The sequence below is a fragment of the Haplochromis burtoni genome, unplaced genomic scaffold (genome assembly GCF_018398535.1).
Source record: "Haplochromis burtoni strain Fernald_Lab_line unplaced genomic scaffold, NCSU_Asbu1 Contig_6, whole genome shotgun sequence".
NCBI classification, from domain to species: Eukaryota; Metazoa; Chordata; class Actinopteri; order Cichliformes; family Cichlidae; genus Haplochromis; species Haplochromis burtoni.
Genome location: NW_024582367.1, coordinates 1,709,938 through 1,710,289, shown reverse-complemented (window position 1 = coordinate 1,710,289; position 352 = coordinate 1,709,938).

Sequence of the window (352 nt, the reverse complement as noted above, 5' to 3'; positions counted from 1 at the left end):
CTAGTCCACACGTACACGGGTATTTTTGAAAACTGAGATTTTCCTTTTTCGTTTTAAAAAAATAATTCCGTCCACACGTAAATGCAGAAATGAAGGAAAATGCTGCTAGGAACATGCCAAAGCAACAGGTGGCGATATGTTGGCCAATCAGAAGTCTAGAAGCCTCGGTGGGAAATAGTAAACAAAGCTGGGGCATAGAAGCAGAACAGAGTCGTATGTGTGGAGGGACAGTAACTGTGTGTGTATATGTAAGCATTTAAACACTGCAGAGAGTACAATTAACAGTAAACGTATTGTAGAAATTCATTTCACCGAAACAATAACGTGGCGCACAGTGTGACGTCAAAAAAGG